The sequence below is a fragment of the Pteronotus mesoamericanus genome, unplaced genomic scaffold (assembly GCF_021234165.1).
Source record: "Pteronotus mesoamericanus isolate MK-2021 breed Mesoamerican mustached bat unplaced genomic scaffold, CSHL_Meso_final contig_50, whole genome shotgun sequence".
NCBI classification, from domain to species: Eukaryota; Metazoa; Chordata; class Mammalia; order Chiroptera; family Mormoopidae; genus Pteronotus; species Pteronotus mesoamericanus.
Window position 1 is genome coordinate 16000812 of NW_026555186.1, and position 6576 is coordinate 16007387.

Consider the following 6576-nt stretch of genomic DNA (forward strand, 5'->3'; position numbering starts at 1 on the left):
GCACCTACCAGCTGAGGACAAAGGAGCCAGGTGCCAAGGACATGGGAGCCTTGGATATTACGTGAGCCACAGTGTAAGGAGGACACAGGGGTGAAAGGGCCTGGGGAGTTCAGGACAGGCAGGCCCTGTGTGAAGAGCATGAGGATGATGTGAGGGGACACCAGGAGAGGTCACCGACGGTGACCAGCGCAGGTTGTCGAGGGGGAAGAGCCCAGCTGTGACCCCGACAAGTCCAGAGCAAAGAAAGAATAAAGATGAATGCACAACTTTCAAACCATTCAAACCAGCCCAAGAAAACCTGGTCTCATTGGTGGAAGGCAAAAAAATAAATAAGAAGAAGAAGGGAAAGAAGCCACAAAGTGTGGGCAGTCAAATAGACAGAAACCTGTAATTGAGGGGACGGATGACGAGCCTCTAGATTTCAAACACTTCTGCTCTAAGAGGAGACAACAAGCAGTGCCCGCCCTCCCGCCCTGCTCAGAACTCCCAGTTGACTCAAGACAAGAAAAAAGCAAGGTTGGCTGAGAATTATTACTTGCATTTGAATTTCTTAGTGTTGTTTCATGTTTCAAAAAACCTGCAGCTTCCTGGAGAGTAGTGTCTAGCATAGACCTGCAGACGTGGTGTTCGGTGTGCTGCGTGCTGTGTGTCCCCAGAGCCACCACCGCTAGTCACATGACCCTGGTAAGGCTTTTCTAACTCTGTCACTCATTGGCAAGATGCAGATAATAACAGGGAAACCTCAGATTGGGTGTATGCAGAGAACAAATGGGGCACAAGTACGAATAATGTGACCCATGGGGCGGGCGGCTGGCCTCGTGCCCACCATGTTCATCCTTGGAGCATTTCAGGAAGCATGTTCATTTCATTTCAGAAATGCTCCCCCTAACCCGTGAAGCTGTTATCCCATCACTTGGATTAGGTGTTTGGACTGACCCAAGGGAACGGACTCACCCAACCACTGCAGGTCAGACAAGGCCAGGCCAGCTCAGAGTGTCAGGAACCCTGGGATGTGAGCCGGTCCCCAGGACCCTGGTCTGTCATTGCGGGTTCAGCCTCTGTGCTCGGGAGCACCCCACTTCCCAAGTGTCTCAATGACCGGAGGGTTTATGCTGTGCAAACAAGATGTCAACTCCAATTTCTTACAAAAATAAGATGAAGGTTCTGCTTGGTAGATACACACAATTTAAGATCAAAGCCTTTGATCATTTTAACCTGACAGTTCCTCATTCACTGGCTGGAAGTTTGGTTCCCAGTAATTAGACTTACTTCTTTTGCTAAGTAAACATCGAGCCATTTATTTTGCAATGGGGAAAACTGGAAAGTACACAAAGGCCTAACTTTAGGTTGATTTCAGAAAGAAAAGAGGGCCTTACCAGTTGTCCACACAGCACTGCTTGCTGCTGAAAGTACTGCCTTTGTTAGCAGGACATGGATGTACATGATTTCTCCATCTGTTGGCCCAGCCTAAGAAATGGCCCTACTTCCCTTTTATTCCAAAAATTAAGTCGAATAAAAACTAGCTGGAACATTTGCCAATTGTTCTTCAAAGGGAAATGAAAGAAGTCATGTGTTTCAGCAGAAAACATAACTCTGTGATAGGCGGGTGGGCGAGCCAGAAATCGGCTTTCCCTGCTGGACCCTGTGTGGCTCCCACCGTCCTGACAGGAAAGGTGCCAAGGCGGCAGCCAGCTCTTTTGTCTGGAGCGCCCAGGAAGGGGTTAATCGTTGATGCTGTTGTGCTGTCTCATTATCACCATTCGCTCTCTGATTTACTCCAAGAAGTTAATAGCAAGGCTGCAGTTCATCCCCTGAGCCCAGTCCAAAGCAGCTGGTATTACAGGCGGGGGAGGCCTGTCAGTAGGGGTGAGGGCCTCTGGCCACGTGGCTGCCGTGTTTTCTGGGCAGGCCCTCCGTTCCTTTGAGAAGGAATGCAGCGTGTGGCTGAATGGTGGGTCCCAGGACAGCAGCCAGCCTCCCTCTGAGCATTGGTGCAGAACCCAAACGTGCTGGTAGGTGGGCACTGAGACCCAAGTACAGAGATGTGACTCAAAGGAAAACTGAGCAAGTTTTGCCAAGTGTATGCAAAGAGAAGTAAACTGAGGCAGAATCAGCCAATTCTGGCCAGATGATGGTGTCCTCGCTGAGTGCCACCTGCCTTTCCCTGAGGTGAGGACCTGTTGGCCAGTCCATCTCAGAGAGAAGGGCCCTGCAGTGTGGGCCAGGCCCCAGCAGAGACCCCACCCGTGAGGCAGAGAGTTTGGGCCTGACTTTTCTTAGCTCAGAAAATGGCTGCTTCTCACTCCTTGGCATCAACACCTCTCCCTCGGAACAAAGGCCCCAGAGCAACAGACTGGAACAGTTTGCTGTCCCCCACGGAGTCACTGCGCGGGCGCTCCCCATCTCCCTAGGCTTTGTTCCACTGAGGCTCCTGTTCTCAGGGTCGCTGATGGGGCAGTTACTCAATTTGGGGCCTTCCGGTGCCCACAGGCAGGAGAAAAGGACTCTTCCCTGAACTGACCAAAAGAAAAAAAAAACATTTTTAAAGAAATAGCTGACAGATTTGGCCCTTTAGTCAGGTTTGGGGCTGTCCCTGCTAGTGGGACCCCAATGCCATTCAGACGTCAGCCCTTTATCATGAAGTAGGGAAGTGTGGCTGGGTTGCCTGAGACTTAAAGTGCGACAGGAGAGACAGGGTGGTGGGCTGCTGCAGTGGAGTCAGCGGTGACCGGTGAAGACAGAGCTGCCAGCCTGGGGCAGGAAGGGCACCGAGACTCTGCCTGGGGAGCCGACCGGTAGGGGAAACAGAGATGCCAGCCTCAGGAGGGAGACAGTGGCTTCTGACGGAGGAAGAAGCCGCTGCATGCTGGCCGTCGACACCCCCAACCCAAGCCCACAGCTACCTTATGAGGGACGTGAATGGTTTCTCAGCCCTTCCCACCTGCCCGCAGTTGCGCACAGGACTGATGGGGTGTGGCCGTCTCACCAGTGTATGTCCAGGCAAAAGCAGAGAGGGCATGGTGGCCATGCGCCAACACTTCTCTTCAGACACTGGGAAGCTCACGCCAGACCACATGTGCATGTGTGAGATTGTATGTGCAATCACATGCATTTGATTGTGTGCATGTGGTTGTGGGGATACAGTTGTGTGTTGTTGCCTGTGTGCCTTGAGCCTGTCCAGGGACATGGAGACCAAGTCCTGCCATTTGTCCATCCTGTTGGAGTCTCTCTGGCACAGTCACTCCTATCTTTGTGAGGAAAGCTGACCTACACGCACAGGCCGTGGGGGCTCAGTTTCCTGAGAATAGGGTAACTTTGACTTAGGTTTTCTTGACCGACACAAGGGCCGTGAAATGCAGAGCACCACCCAGACAGCCCACACAGGGCAGAGCCTGTCCCGCCAGCCACATCACCCCACACACTCTGTCCCATGGTGAGCAGCACCCCAACTGCACAGGCTGGAGCTCCTCTTGCAGGTGCGCCCACCACCCGAGTGACAGGTGACAACAATTGATGCAGTAAATGAGGGGAAAGTGTCCTCACCTGCTCCCCCCACAGCTGCAGGCTCAGCAAAAGCGTGGTTGGGGTAACAGTGCCAGAGAGAATCGTGTTTGTGTTTTCTGCTAAGTCTGGAGATGTGCTCTGGCTCTGGGCTCAGGCCAACTCACTGCCTGGGCAGGGCGGGGAGGCCCCAGCAGCCTCTAAGCCAGGCACACAGCTGTGTGATTCTGAAAACTTACATGAGGTCAGAGCAAATACTTCCTCCACAGAAACTTTCCATGGAGCCACCTGAGGTCACAGAGCCTGAGGTGAGTCGGGGCACTGGCTGGCAGGTGGCAGCCTATTCCAGTAGGTTGGTGGCGTGGGCATGTGAGTCAGAGGTGGCCTGTTACCAGTGCGTCAGCAGACAAGGCCCTCTGCTTCTCAACAATACCAGCCACCCAAAGGTCCCAAGACACGCTGGATATAACTACTCTTCTCTGTGAACAAAACAGACAGGTCATCCTGACTGGAAGGCTGGTGTGTCCCAGGAAACAGGGTGGCCTTTGCTGGAGGAAACGGCATGTCTGGGACTGGTCTTGCATTTCACATCCCTGCTTTGTGGCTCTGGGCAACTTGGAGCAAATAGTTGATCAATTAGGAATCTGAGTGCCCCTCTTGGTAATGAAGTTATGATCACACATTTTTACAGAGCTGCTGTGGACTCAACACAACTGTGAGCCACTCAGGGAGCTCCGGTCTCCTCTCAGCCAGTTCAGAGAGAGCCGAGTGGGTCACACATGCCCAAGATTCAAGGGAAGAGCAGGCGTGTGCTGGCAATGCCCACAGCAAGGAAGCTGACAAAACAGGACATACAAGTGACCCTTATTTTCTGAAAAACTCAAAGAGAAAAAAAGAATACAAACTCACGTTAGAGCAATTGCTACCCTAAACCCAGGTGTTCCAAAAACAGGCTCCCTTTTTGTAAAGCCTCAAGAAACCTAAACAAATACATTAGGAACAACTTAAATTTTTCTAGGGTAACCTGGTAACATATTTTATTGCCTTGAACAATTTCACCTTCTGTGGCATTTTGCGAGCCTATTGAGTACATGATATTGGGAGTCAGAGCTCCCGATATTTTTATATTTATATTTTATATGAAGTCAGAGCAAATATTTTCAAATGACTGCAAAGAAAAATAAGGGGGGTGTAAAAAATCTGTACCTCAAACTAAGAACAGAAAGTCAGGCAGGACATGAATTCATAGCTATATTTCTGAAACTTCTGTTTACCACTTTTTCTTTTTCCAGGTAAACTATTTAACTTAAGAAAAGAAAACCATTAAAAAAAACACAAGGTGTGCAATGTAGCTCTGGGAACATAAAAGAAAACTGAAGACATAGAGAAAGAAAGATCTTCAACCATAAATGGTAATTCAGGTCGTAGAGGAAACTTCCAGTCATAAATAATGTCACATGATAAGAAAGCAGGTTGCAGTTATAAATAGTAAGTCAGATAATAGAGAAAGGTATCAATTAATATATACTAACTCATGTGATCAAGTTATCCAGTCATAAATGATAACTCAGGTGATAAAAACAAGTTTCCCTTTCATAGTGTAAGTTCTGGTGATAAAGAGTTTCCCACAGTGGAGAGGAGGGCCATTGGCCCTGGCCTGCTGCTTCAGAGACAGGCTCAACAGTGACCACCAGGCCTGTTGTTTTTCTGGGAGCCACTCCTCCCACCAGCCCGACACAATGTGCCAGTAGCGCGACACCGATTCCTGTCCGGCTCTTGGGCGCTGCTCTGAAGAGCGTTGCCCTTTATACCAGAAAGCTGGTGGGCGCTACAGGGAAAAAACAAAATTGGATGAAAATGGAGGAGGTGCTAGAAAAGGAGGAAGAGGAATATGTGGTGGGAAAAGTTCTCGACTGTGGAGGAGTAAAGGGCAAAGTGGAGTTGCTCCTCAAGTGGAAAAGGGTTCTCAATGAGGGGCAACACGTGGGAGCCAGGAGAGAACCCAGATTGTGCCCACTTCATCGCCAAGTTTCTTCAGTCACTGGAAACAGCCCATGAGGGTGAAAAATCAGAGCGAGGCAAGCACAAGGCTGACTCTGACTCTGAAGAAAAGGGAGAGGAGAGCAAACCCAAGGAGAAAGAAGAGTCAGGAAAGCAATGAGGCTTTGCCTGGGGTTTGGAGCTGGAGTGAATTACTGGAGCTACAGACTCTAGTGTAGAACTCATGTTCCTAATGAAACAGGAAAACTCTGACGGGGCTGACCTGGACCCTGCCAAAAAAGCCAAGGTCAAGGGCTGCCAGGTTGTCATAGCCTTCTCTGAGGAAAGGCTGACGTGACATTCCTGCAGTTTGGAGGATGATGGCAAAAAAAATGACAAGAGTCATCTCCTGAATACCGGCCTCTGTCACATTTGACTGTGGGTTTCAAGTGGGGAGGGAAAGGAGTTCTATTTGCCATGACACTATAGAGGTGGCTTGAGAAGATGTCCCTTGAAGAGTCAGAGTAGTCTCTGTGCCCTACAGCAGGCCAAGTACTATGGAGGGGAAGGAGGATACGGGGTTCAAGGCAACTCATTCTGCACTTTGCTGAGGAAAGCACAGGGCCTTCTATGGAGGACAAAACGAGCAGAATGGGTGTGTGGGAGAGCAAAAAGATGTTGTAGATCTTCAAATAGCATTTCTACAACACACAGCCTTCTTCCTAGCATGTGTTAACTCTGCATTTTTGTAGCATATAACATGTGTGCAGTTTTTTGGCTATTATTAGTGTATTATTTGGGGGTGAAAGGGATGGTGTGGGGAGGAAGGGAAATGGGTGGGATTGTTTTTGTTAAGGTTTGGGGCCTGATTGGGGAAATGGCAAAACAATAGGAAAAACAAGTAATTAATGATGATTCAGTTCTGTGTCTAGAATATTTTATCTTTTCAAAATATGTAATTGGCAACCTGAATGAGTACTGTGAGAGACTGTTTCAAAACTGTGAATGCCTGAAATAATAAGCCAAGGTATGCCCTCCCTGAGCTTAACACTGTTCTTAGCAAAGGACTAAGCTATCTGATCAGTTACCAAACCT

The 6576-nt window shown here is 49.3% G+C and overlaps 1 pseudogene; it reads left to right on the forward strand.

The window, feature by feature from the left end:
• Positions 1-3779: 3779 nt before the first annotated feature.
• Positions 3780-5917, forward strand: LOC129074727 (chromobox protein homolog 1-like; annotated as a pseudogene).
• The last annotated feature ends 659 nt before the right edge of the window (positions 5918-6576 follow it).